Below are 12,027 nucleotides of genomic sequence, written 5' to 3'. Positions count from 1 at the left end.
TCTGACCATCATTTTGCAGGACAATTGTAACCTCCCCACCGCAATTTTTTAAAAGAAAATAATATAGCAATACTTAATAGAAATGTGGGCCAAGTGTAACCTCCCCACAAAAATTTTAAAAGAAAATAATGATACTAATTAGAAATGCTGATGGACATGGCTCTATGCGTAACCTGCCCACAATGAAATGTACTGACAATGGCAACAAAAATGTGAAATACGCAATCTGACTCAAATATAAATTCCTCATGAAAAATTAAAGTCCATTCAGTGATAAGGAAATTCAATTAAACCGAAATATCGGTCTTTTGGCCCTGTGTAAAACAATCAGAATTAAAGTCTTACCTCAGAATAAATGGATGTCACATATCTGCTCTTGTTGTTGCGCACCGCTTGGAGGAACTGCATTGCAAATAATAATATTCTCCTTTTTTTTGTAATTCTAGTGAAATTTTTCTTCAAAAAGAAGTGGAATGAAATGGGAAGTGCAACGAGATCTTTAGTTCAAAAAAAATTAAACTTTTGAGAAAATGCTTTTGAAATAAAAATTATTATTGGGAGACTTGTTGGAGAATAATTACAATAAATAAAATTTTTCATTATCTAATGATTATATTAATTAACAGTATACCTTATTCTTATTCCTCATCTTGACCATTGTTGCCGACCGCCTACATCACACAACCGCACTGGGCTGCTACTACTGACCGACCGCTCTGCATGACGACTACAGACTGAGTACTGCTCTCAACTAGACAGAGCTACAGACTCGCAACGACTGACTGACTGCTACTCTGCATAGCGACAACTAACTCGCAAAGACAACTACTGACTGAGAACCGCTCGCAACACTCGCGCGGTCAAGCGCATACTCTCTGGTCACAGATGCTACAATGCCTCGCCATCGCTGCTGCGTTACATACGTGTTTCATAACCCTCCACTCGGGGGGCAAAAATTTGGCAGCGATGGTGAGTCATTTGGACTTGCCAAGCGCGGCAAAATTTTTCTTTAATTAACAAAATCCTACAACTTACAGAATATTTAAATGTTGTGCACACGCACTAAGTACAAAATATATCAGACAAGGACAAAATGTGAATACTAAACATAGTAGCAAATCAGAAAAAAGTATATACAAACTTTTTGACAGATAAAGTGCACAGGCACTGAAAAAATTCTTTAGCATATGCAGAACAAATAAACAGACTGGCAAGAATAATTAGATGTAGTACATAAAGTAAATGTTGTGCACACGCACTAAGTACAAAATATATCAGACAAAGACAAAATGTGAGTACAAAACATAGTAGCAAATCAGAAAAGTATATACAAATTATTTGACAGATAACAAAGTGCACAGGCACTGAAAAAATTCTTTAGCATATGCAGAACAAATAAACAGACTGGCAAGAATAATTAGATGTAGTACATAAAGTAAATGTTGTGCACACGCACTAAGTACAAAATATATCAGACAAAGACAAAATGTGAGTACAAAACATAGTAGCAAATCAGAAAAGTATATACAAATTATTTGACAGATAACAAAGTGCACAGGCACTGAAAAAATTCTTTAGCATATTCAGAACAAATAAACAGACTGGCAAAAAATATTATGTTGACAAGTGTACATGCACTGAAAAATGTCTTTAGCATTTTCACAACAAATAAACATAATGGCAAAAAAAAATTCATGTCCAAAGTGCACATGCACTGAAAAATGTCTTTAGTATTTTCACAACAAATAAACATAATGGCAAACATCATGTCGACCAGTGACATAAGTGTACTCACACTGGAGTTTAGCGAATCGAAAAATGTATAACCTATGAACATAAATGATGTTACCAAAAAAAATTTTTTCTTTATGTGACAAGAATCAGGATAGGAAAGGGAAGGATTGCATCATGGTTGTAGCACTTTAGATTGCACACAGCTGCTCTGAAAGTCCATATCTTTCCACAGTAGTACAACACCAAGTGACACAACTTGAAGTTCTTTTCCCATCAGAATTTATCAGTGTAGCCAAGACACTGAACTGTCGTAGTAATGTTCCATGTTTTCATTTTGGCAGTACATTAGGTACACCAAACAGTGGGACCATAATAATGTCTTCATCGCTCATGGTGGTGGACAGCATGTCGTGTCAACACCACACTCTTACAAGGCACACCAACGTAGAATTAGTGCAAAACCAAATATAGTGCTCCATGATCACTGGGATAAACAGGACAAATGGACATTGCAGTAATTCAGGGTAGTCAGCTTATGAGGTGAAGGACATCAAGTCACATAATATTGACAATTACAGTCTTCATTGATAGTTCGTGGCATTCATAGCCCAGTTATTGAACATTTCTGTACCAAGTATGTAGTATTACAGAAAAATGTTCATTAATTGTTTTACATAGAATCAGTAGCCTTCTTTTCCTGGTTACAAAATATTATGAAATAATCGCATTCTTTTCAGTTACAGAGTATAATTAAGAATCATTAACCTTCTCCTAATTACAGTTAATTAATCATTTGTCATTCCAATCTATTAAGAATCATTAGCCTTCTTCTAATTACAAAGCATTATTAAACAATCACATTTATTTCCAATTACAAAGTATGAACATTGAAAACAAGAGTTAATTAATGGCATAATTAATAACAATTTCGTTGATTGACATTAATTATTGGCACTCAGTGGCCATCAAGTATTGAATAGAATAAAACATAGTTCATCATTCAGTATTATTCAGATCATTACAAAGTCATTATTAAAAATCAGTTAATTACAGTCAAATCATTAGTAATCACAGGCATTACAATAAACAGTGGCAGTTATTAGCTAGTGACAAAGCATTATTTTGAATATAGTCTCATTAAGAGGTCATTACTCGAGTGACATGCTATTCAGAGTTGATCAGTATTATTCAGAATTATCATAAACTAGTGACATTATGCGGGACTGGTAATACATTTTTTTGGTAGCAATGCCTTGCGTTGGGATCGATAATTAATTGCTGAGGCATAATACTTTTTGCTTTTGACCTATTGCTGCAAATGAGGATAGGTAACGTCATTCGTCATGAGTCAGCTGTAGCAAGATTATGTAACAAGGCAGTACATATGATCACATTTATAAATGATAAACACAAATGGGTAAAAAATATAAAAATGCAAGTACTAGAACAGGTATAATAAGTAACAGGTTTAGTAAGTGTCATGAAAAACTTCTCCTGGAAAAAATACAAAAACGGATTATTGACCTGAAAGAAGAAACGCACACTATGCTGAAAAGTAGTGAACTTCGAATTAACAGGTAGTGAAGTGTGTATAAAAATGTGTTCCATAGCTGTCCTTTCCAAAACTTTCAGTCATCCTACTATGCAATGTAACACCTGCTGTCAAAGCAAACTGCAACAAATACTTAAATAACTACATAACATAAATACGTAACTTCAACATTATCCTCATCTGTAAAAAAAAAACTTCATTATCCATATCATCATAACTTCACTATTATCATCACCTGTAAAGAAAAACTTCATTATTCATAATACCATTTCCTTCATCATTATTCATCAGTATTCACTATCATCTGCAAAAAATCACTTCATTACTCATTACCTAACTATTCCTTATCTCTAGCATATTTCATCACTAAAATTAAGATGTGTAGTTCTCTCTGACAGCCTGCATCAATCACCTTGTATTCTGAAAGAAAAAAATTAGTTAAGACTGCTATTCTTCGATGAGTATAGTATATTCTTGTTAATGTTTGTTAATCCTGATCCCTTTACTCTTCCTCATAAAGTTATTGCATCTCCTTTCGTTTATTCCGTAGGTGAAATTCCCATTTATGTTAAATTTATTTTTTAGAATCATCATTCCTTTCTGAAATTGATGAACAAAGATTAATGTCTTGCATTTAAATCCTATACCCACTAAATAATGACTGGTTTATGGTGACACAATTAACCATACAGCATAACATGACAGAAAACGTAATATGTCCAAGACATTGACAGTGTTCGGATGCGAAAAAATGTACACAGAATAATACAATGCAGTAGCAAAAAAAATGTGAAACAGTCACGATGTTGAGATGTCATAAGGCAAAAAAAATGTCAAAGTCGACTGGTGTGTGTTATATCTTAACTATTTCATAGTGCATACAAACAAAACTGGAGTACAGTCATATACACAAAAAAATGGAAAATGTGCACGGTCTGATGTTTAACGACAAGAAAAGCGACCTGCTAACCTTACCTTGCCGGGCACTTGCCAAGAAAAAAAATACGATAATCATCAATAAGTAGTCACATAAATATAATTGCAGAAATAGTCGTAAATGTGTAAATTCATCTGGAAAAATATGCACGGTCTGATGTGTAACGACAAGAAGAGCGACCTGCTAACCTTACCTTGCCGGGCACTTGCCAAGAAAAAAAATACGATAATCATCAATAAGTAGTCACATAAATATAATTGCAGAAATAGTCGTAAATGTGTAAATTCATCTGGAAAAATATGCACGGTCTGATGTGTAACGACAAGAAGAGCGACCTGCTAACCTTACCTTGCCGGGCACTTGCCAAGAAAAAAAATACGATAATCATCAATAATTAGTCAGGTGAATTAATTGCATTAGTAAATGGCATCATAGTGTGTTGAATCATACAGTGGTTTCACTCAATAAACGGTTTAATGTTTGAGATATGGTGATTGCCTTTCGATTTTCTGGTTCTCAAAGTTTCGACGTGTACAACATTGGGGTGAGGGATACTGCGAATCCGATACGGACCTGCGTATAGAAGTTCAAATTTACTGCACTTACCTTTTAATTTGCTGGATAAATAGTGTGTACGTACTAATATCTTCTGTCCAACGTGAAAGTCGCGGCGTGTACAAACCTGTTTTTGCTGTCTTCTCCGGCGCTCTGCGGCACGTTTGATGTTGTTCAGCGCAATGTCAATTATTTCGTGGTGTCGTAGGCGACGATTTTTGGGGAATTCTATTAATTCTTTAATTTTGTTCGGTGGTTCAACGTTTTTCAGTATAACAGTCGGAGATAGCATAGTGGATTCATTTGGAATGGAATTAATTACATCTTGGAATGAGAGTATGTGTGTATCCCAATCAATATGTCTTTTGTGGCAGTATATTCTGCACAGCTTACCAATTTCCTTCATTAATCTTTCACAGGGGTTCGAAGAAGCGTGGTACTTGGATATATAAATCGGAGAAGTGTTTCTAGCTCGTAACATGCGTGTCCATATACTACTACGAAATTGTGATCCATTGTCGGAAATTACTTTCATTACATGCCCTACATGAGATAGAAAATGTTTTACAAATGCTTTCGAAACAGTTTTAGCAGTAGCTTTGCGTAACGGAGTGAAAGTAACAAATTTTGAAGTGAGCTCAACAGCGACAAAAATGTAGCAAAAACCTCTGTTAGTTCTCGGAATCGGACCAAAAATATCTACTGCGGCCATGTGTCTTAATTTAACAGGTATAATGGGATATAAAGGAGGAATATGTGAAGTGGTGTCTGATTTAGCTTTCTGGCAAATTTTACAAGACGCTAAAACTCGTCGTATACGTTTCTCCATGTTGGCAAAATAACAGTTCTGTCTCAGTATAAGAAAACATTTTCGTGCTCCGTAATGTGCGTAACTTAAATGAGTGTACCAAATTAATTTGTTAACCAGTTCGTCAGGAATGCATAATAACCAATTGTTGCTGTCAGGATGAGAGCGGCGAAACAGAATGTCATTGCGTACAGTGTAGTGGTTCCTAATCGTAACATTTTTCCTATCTTGCCAAAGGTGTTTAATTTCTTTCCACACATTGTCCTTATTTTGTTCTTGTGCTATGTCCTGTAATGACGATGAAATAAAATTTTCAAATGCAACCTGCTGAATGTACATGACACTGAAATTTGCTTTGCAGAAGTTGGTTGCTACGTCTTGCTGATTGTTACTGAGAGAACGCGATAGTGCGTCTGCTATAACATTTTGCGTACCGGGAATGTGAACTATTGTAAAATTAAATTCCTGTAAATATAGTTTCCATCTGCTTAACCTGTCGTGAGTGAATTTAGCTGAAAGTAAAAATTGTATCGCTCTATGGTCTGTGTAGACGGTGGTATGTCTGCCGTAAAGAAAGTGCCTAAATCTCGTGAAAGCCCATACAACACATAATGTTTCAAGTTCTGTGACGGAATAATTTCGTTCAGCAGGTGACAAAATGCGACTTGCAAATGCGATGTTTTTAATTACTGTAGAACCATCTTCTTCTATTTCCTGGAAAATGTGTACGCCTAAAGCGGTGTTAGAACTGTCGGTGGCAATGGAAAAATTTCTAGTAAGATCTGGGTGCGATAATAGTGGAGCATTCAACAAAGCATGCTTCAAATAACATTCTCGTGAGCAAAATTCTGCTTGTCAAAAGTAATGTTTGCGTTACTGTAGTATGCAATCTGTGCTGTATCTGGTTAAAATCTATCGTACGTCCTGTTATTTACGGGAGGATGCTGTGGCATATCCACTATATGAACTGTTCTGTTATTTCTTACTGACGTGTTACGCTATGGATGACACCTATTGTCTGTTCCATTCATGATTATTTGTTGTTGCTGATGTTGTTGCTGCTCATAAGATCGACTGTTATTAAATGTACGCTGAAAATTGTGCTCATCATTCTTTTTACGTCTGTCCTAATAATCATTCCTATACGGTGCATTACGATAGGAATTGAAATACTGTCTTCTTTGTACGTAGTTGTTTCCTTGCTGACGTACGTTACTATTTGTTGGACCAGGGACTATGCGTCCACGCGGCGAAACATTAAAGCCTGGTTGACCTTGTATATTCCATTGTTGGTTACGTATGCTAAGCGGTTGACTTTCATGCTATTGTGGTGAAAAACATCTATTGTTACCAAAAAATGCGTTTGCTGTTAATTTTACTTTTACACATACTGATGATTACGATTTTATCTGTAATTAAAATTACGGCGGTAGTTGTCATTACGGGAGTGCCTACTGAAAATTGTCACATTCGGTAAAAGTTTGTCACATCGGATATTCATTACATGTTTCTTAATACTACAAAGAGCAATAGTTAAAGAGCAGTTTGGATAGATATAAAGGATAGTAGAAGAGAAGGCAGCAGTGCAGAAAACTAAAGATGAAACAGCACTACTACAGCTCGGGGCCCTATGCTCGCTACGGCACATATTCATTAAAGCGTAATGAATCCCCTGAGGTCGATTACGCACTGCAAATAAATTTCAGCTTTTGTGTTATAAGCAATGGCGGTAAATTTCCAAAAGTAAATCGCTGTATTCTTGCTAATTCCAGTTTCTGCATAATACGTAATGCTGATGAAAATACAATAGCAAATTGTCGCCTCTGGTTCAAAGCTAGTTTCTGCATTACGGGTAATAGCGGTGAATGTACAAAGATAAATTGTCGTATACAGTGCAAATCGTGTACCTGTACGCTGTCATTATTAAATTCCTTACATTTTCTTACAAATGCAAATTGCTCGAAATCTACGTTCTCGTCACTGAATTTGAGAACACGTTCAGGTTTGTGTGAAAGTCTATTCGTCTGTGTCGTTTCGTACTTCAAGTTACGTAGCTTTTCAGATTTTAAGTCGCGTGGCTTTTCGGATTTTACGTCTCGTAGTCTCTGTAAATTACTCACATTATACGCGCTGCGTGACTCTGACACATGTTCATAAAGTGGCGTCTGTTGTGGTATGTTATTAACTGAAATGTTTTTCATCTCTGTTACTTCTTGTTGTAAATTTGATAACTTCCGACGTAACGTGTTGTTAGATGAATCGATTTCATTAATTGTCAGCTGTAAATTTTGAAATTCAGGTGTTTGGATAAAAGAAACCGGTGCAGTATCGTCTGATTTATTGTCATTAGTATTTTCGATAGCATCAATACGACTGGCCAATTCATCACATTTTTCAGTCAGTATTTTAACCTGATCATCGGTTTTAGAATCAGACGCATTAATCTGTTTTTGCAACTTGCGCGTAGTTTCGCTCAGTTTTTTAACATCACCTTTGATAACATCACAATCCTGTGTTAGATCTAATTGTTCGAATCTATCTGTCACTGTTTGAATATTTACTGTGTGTGTATCCGTTTTTGCTTTAAGATCAGAAATTTCATCCCGTAATTCCGCGTTCAATTGTTCTATGGTATTAATTTTGTCGGACACTGTAGTAATATTATTGTCTACATACGTCTTCGCTTTCGCGAATATTTTACGTTTGTCCTCTTGTCTCTGTGCAGTGATTGTTTCCATGACTTGTCGTTTTACTTTGTTTTGATCTTGAATAAATCTGCGGAAACGCGTATCACTGTTCTGTATGTGCTGACTAAAGCGTTCGTTAATCTGAGTGTTCTGCTGTTCGAATTTCGCGTCTATCTTTGCGTCCATAGTGCGCGAAAGTTCTACCGTCATTGCTTTAAACTCGTCCCGTAATTGTGCAGCTTTTTCAGAGCATTGTTTAGCGACTCCGCTAATTTCGTCTCTGAGTGTATCTGTTGCTGCTGTTTGCATTTCCCTTAATTCTTGTGCAACAGACTTTATTTCTTCGCTATTTTTTTGTGAACAAGCCTCAATTTCCACGCGCAACTGTTCCTTAGTGTCATGGCACTGCGCGGCAACGTCTCTAATTTGCTCACTAAGCTGTCTGTTCTGTTCCCTAAGTTGTTTGAAATTTTCGTCATTATTGTCAAGTTTTTCATTTAAGTGTTTGTTATCTTCCCTAAGTTGTTTGACCTGTTCATTGAGTTGTTGTTTGAGATTTTCGTTATCTTGTTTGTTATCTTCCCTTTGTTTGTCTAATTTTTCGTTCTGTTGTTTGAAATTGTTGTCTATTTTCTCACTTTGCCTTTTATTCTGTTCTATCAATATTGCCATAAGTTGCTCCAAGGTGACATTACCTACTCTATTCTCAGTACTGTTTGATGGTGGATCTGGAATTGTTTCACTTTCTGTAACCATTTGGTCATTCTGAAATTTACAAAAAGGTTTGTCAGTCAAATGTATACTATCAGTCATTGTTTCGGAATTAAATACATCTGTCCTACTTTGTGTGATCTGTTCATTTTCATTAGACAGATTTGACTGTACATTACTTGAATTTTCCAAATCGGGTGTGTTAAGCTCTACAGCGCTCATTACCATAGAGCATTCTGCGTCATCAATTGTCGTCAAGTTAACAGACGAGACAATTGAGTTCGTTTGTTCATCATTAAGGTGAAGGTCATCATTAGTGGTTGGAATGCACTGATTGTTAGTGAACGCAGGATTGTCATCATTACGTTGCGTATCACAATTACTATCGGTCACGTTGTTTAAGTCGGTAATTTCATTCACAATACTTCGCGATACACTATTCACAGTCTTTCGCGGCATTTTTACAATAGTCAAAATTTTTCACAAAGCAAATAAGCACAAAGCAAAAGCAACACACAAATACAACAAAGCAGCAAATTGCCGTTGACCTGTAGAAAGAAAGTCACAATATTATTAAAAGCGTTGCGCCAAATCCTAATTATCTAAGCAAATAAGAGCAGATATCTGACTGTCGCTCAAAAGACTCTCAACGAAATACGATCCTGGACTGGGTGTCGCCAAGTGTAACCTCCCCACCGCAATTTTTTAAAAGAAAATAATATAGCAATACTTAATAGAAATGTGGGCCAAGTGTAACCTCCCCACAAAAATTTTAAAAGAAAATAATGATACTAATTAGAAATGCTGATGGACATGGCTCTATGCGTAACCTGCCCACAATGAAATGTACTGACAATGGCAACAAAAATGTGAAATACGCAATCTGACTCAAATATAAATTCCTCATGAAAAATTAAAGTCCATTCAGTGATAAGGAAATTCAATTAAACCGAAATATCGGTCTTTTGGCCCTGTGTAAAACAATCAGAATTAAAGTCTTACCTCAGAATAAATGGATGTCACATATCTGCTCTTGTTGTTGCGCACCGCTTGGAGGAACTGCATTGCAAATAATAATATTCTCCTTTTTTTGTAATTCTAGTGAAATTTTTCTTCAAAAAGAAGTGGAATGAAATGGGAAGTGCAACGAGATCTTTAGTTCAAAAAAAATTAAACTTTTGAGAAAATGCTTTTGAAATAAAAATTATTATTGGGAGACTTGTTGGAGAATAATTACAATAAATAAAATTTTTCATTATATAATGATTATATTAATTAACAGTATACCTTATTCTTATTCCTCATCTTGACCATTGTTGCCGACCGCCTACATCACACAACCGCACTGGGCTGCTACTACTGACCGACCGCTCTGCATGACGACTACAGACTGAGTACTGCTCTCAACTAGACAGAGCTACAGACTCGCAACGACTGACTGACTGCTACTCTGCATAGCGACAACTAACTCGCAAAGACAACTACTGACTGAGAACCGCTCGCAACACTCGCGCGGTCAAGCGCATACTCTCTGGTCACAGATGCTACAATGCCTCGCCATCGCTGCTGCGTTACATACGTGTTTCACAATGCTCAAGCACGTACAGTGCAAGCTGTTACTGATTTGTTTGACTGATGGGGCTGCTAAGTGCTATACCACCTACTGCACTCTCCTGATTTAAGCCCTCGTGAGTTCAACTCAGTTTCTAAACTTCACGGCATTCGCTTCAGCACTGCTACAAATTCGTCGGGCAATAGACCGCACCGCTCGAACTGTCAACACAACTGGCACTGCAAAGTGTATCCTACGACTTCCACATCGCTGGCAACGGGTTATACACGATGTTGGTGACTACTTTGAAGGTCAGTAAAACTTTGAAACACGTATCTATTTTGTACGAGCTGTAAATAAATAGTTGCCACTATTAAATTTCCAACCCTCGTATATGAAGTGGAGTACATAGATATAATAATGTTAAACACATCGACGAAGGATAGTGAGGCATCATATCCCCGTCCCATATCGATAGGTATTATCAGCTGGACAGTGGTCACTGTGTGTCAGTAAATCACTGAAGAACTATTTACTGGTAAATTGCCAGGGTCGAACTGACCGGGGAGGATGATGTTACATGCGAGTAGTGTGGTGAGTTTTATTGTTTTGTACATATGCCACCGTGGCAGTAGTTAATTTGTGGTGTATTTGACAGGCATAACGCTGACACCTGCTGTCGACACCGCAGAGAACCTCCTTGCTAACGAAGCATCGTTGGCCGCACCAGTGCGACGGAAGTAGCGAAATCCGCCCACAGGTATTCTCTGCGCCACCATCGGCCGCCTGTCTTGAAATAGACGAGAAACACGGACATAAAAGGTCAGTTCTACGCCATGCTGCGTTCCGGTCAACGCCAGGTCCACAGCAAGCAGCGACAGCAGAGTTAGACGCAGCCAGTTAAGACTCTCCAAGTTAATCTGCAAGTCCCCGCATATCTTTGTGATCTTTGTCTTTGAACAGTGCTACGAGAAAGAGTTTCTGCTGAACAGTACTTCCCGTCTTATACCAACGACACTCTAGTTCAGCATATGTGTTAGACTGATTCTGTCTATGTATATAAATGTATCTACACTCTGACCGACAGCAAAGATGAAGTTGTATACCAAAAGATAAAAAAGTGTTCATTTTGACAATTCAAGACATGCGCGGAAAAAACGGACTAACCCTCAAATGTAAAAGCTTAGAGATAAATGTTCCCATCTGTTGCTGGGTACAGGAACTATAAAACTGACATTGGCCTCACCCCTAAGTGATGGCAACACTTATCTCTAAGCTTTTACATACGAGTGTTAGCCAGTTTTTCCTCGCATATCTTCAATTCTTACATTTCATGCGTGCAATAAACATGTCCTTTATCAACTGTTCGGAACCCAATTCATTTGCGACAACCCGTCACAACAGTATTAAAGTGTTGACAAGCATAGAACGTTGTCCTCGCCTGTGTATTTCAGGTTATAGATTCACTTGAAGAGACATGCCGAAATCAGC

This window comes from Schistocerca serialis, chromosome 8 (genome assembly GCF_023864345.2).
Source record: "Schistocerca serialis cubense isolate TAMUIC-IGC-003099 chromosome 8, iqSchSeri2.2, whole genome shotgun sequence".
In the NCBI taxonomy this organism is placed as follows: domain Eukaryota; kingdom Metazoa; phylum Arthropoda; class Insecta; order Orthoptera; family Acrididae; genus Schistocerca; species Schistocerca serialis.
This window is presented reverse-complemented; position numbering follows the sequence as displayed.